Below are 2,037 nucleotides of genomic sequence, written 5' to 3' on the forward strand. Positions count from 1 at the left end.
CATTGCAATTGCCGGAAATACTAGGCCCACTAAAGGCACAAAAATAGAGGGTAAGTTGAGATCTGTCATAGAATAGGTGCCTCGATTTAATATTTGTACCTGTTATAAAAGATATCTCCTGTTATAAAAGATATCTTATGATAAGTCTATCTATTATAAGTATTATAAGTATATAATAAGTTCAAGGAATGTAGAACTAAATAAATGTACCTATTCATCTTTCTACACGAAATATACGTATGATAATCCGCTTTATTATTCTTGTTCTCCCGTCCTTATCTTTTTATTTTAATAAGGAGAATAAGGGGTTTATTATGAGTTCCCCAAAAATTCGTTAGAATCTGATCCAACAGGAATTCATAGTCAAGTCAAAAATGGAGGTTCTCGGGAGATATAGAAATATACAACACTTCGATTCGATTTATTTTATTCTATTATAGGTTTTCATTACTTGAATTTTGATTCAAAGGAAAGAAACCATGTAGCTGAAATAATTCACTCAGAACACCCTTTAAAGGATTACGTGGTACGATTGAATCGAATAAGCCCTTATGGAATGAATACTCAGCCGCTTGTGAACCGTCGGGTACTGTCTTATTCAATGTTTGTTCAATTACTCTTTTACCCGCAAATGCAATGTAGGCATTGGGCTCGGCAATAATGATATCTCCCAACATACCAAAACTGGCTGTCACTCCACCGGTTGTAGGAGATGTAAGGATTGATACATAGAATAACTTTTTATTTGATTGATAATTATATGAAGCGGAAGATATTTTCGCCATTTGCATCAAGCTCAAACTTCCTTCTTGCATGCGTGCTCCTCCAGAAGCACACACCATAATAATAGGTAGAGATCCATTAGTAGCATACTCGATCAAACGGGTTATTTTCTCGCCTACTACGGATCCCATACTACCCCCCATGAACTGAAAATCCATAACCCCAATTGCTATGGGAATACCATTTAGTTGACCTATGCCTGTTTGAACAGCCTCGGTTAAACCTGTCTTTCTTTGATAAGAATCGATACGATCTCTATAAGGTTCCTCCTCCGAGTGAAATTCAATGGGGTCGATAGAGACCATGTCTTCATCCATAGGATCCCAAGTGCCCGGATCAATCGAAAGTTCGATTCTATCTGAACTACTCATTTTCAAATGATATCCACATTGTTCACAAATATTCATTTTTGACCTAAAAAATTTCTTATAATTTAATCCATAACAATTTTCGCATTGAACCCATAAATGTCTGTATTTTTTATTTATATCGAAATCATTAGATCTTCCTCTTATATTGAAATCGCTGCCATTACCACTAGTTCTTATACTTGAACTCCCATTGTCACTAACACTTACACTTTCATTACAAATGAAACTAGAAATGTAACTGTCACCGTAATTGTCGCTACTACTTGAAATATAACTCTCAATACTGATTTCAGGATGAAGATAACTATCAATGCAACTATTAATGTGATTATTCCAACTATATTTAATATCATACATGTAACGATCATAATAGCGATTGTTACTCTTAGACCCACTATTCAGATAACTAGAATTCAGATAATTAGAAAAAGGACTTTCTAGTTCACTCAGAAAAGAACTATCATTGTCAATCTCAAAAATCTGATTTTCAATATCAAAATAGACGGAATAACTGTCCCCATTACTATCCCTAACTAAAAAAGTGTCATCAGAGACGAAACTCCAAATGTCCCTGATACCAAATAAATCATCAACATTATTGCAACTATAACTGCCACTATCACTCCAACTATGAATGTTTTTATCCGTATCATTTATAATGAGGTCTTCACTTCCACTGGTATTTCCAATAGCACGACCGAGACTGTTCATTGATTTACTTAGCCCACACCTGTGTTCTAACTCCTCGTTAGACAACATCGAATTGAACCGCCATTTTTCCATAGAGCCTTCCTGCCCCCTATTTGAAAATACAATAAAATAACAATAGATGAATAGTCATTCGATGAATAATCATTTTACTATTTCATTTACTATCGGAATA

Source organism: Tasmannia lanceolata, unplaced genomic scaffold (assembly GCF_043159265.1).
Source record: "Tasmannia lanceolata isolate RefF3 unplaced genomic scaffold, GAP_Taslan_0.1 ptg000475l, whole genome shotgun sequence".
NCBI lineage: Eukaryota > Viridiplantae > Streptophyta > Magnoliopsida > Canellales > Winteraceae > Tasmannia > Tasmannia lanceolata.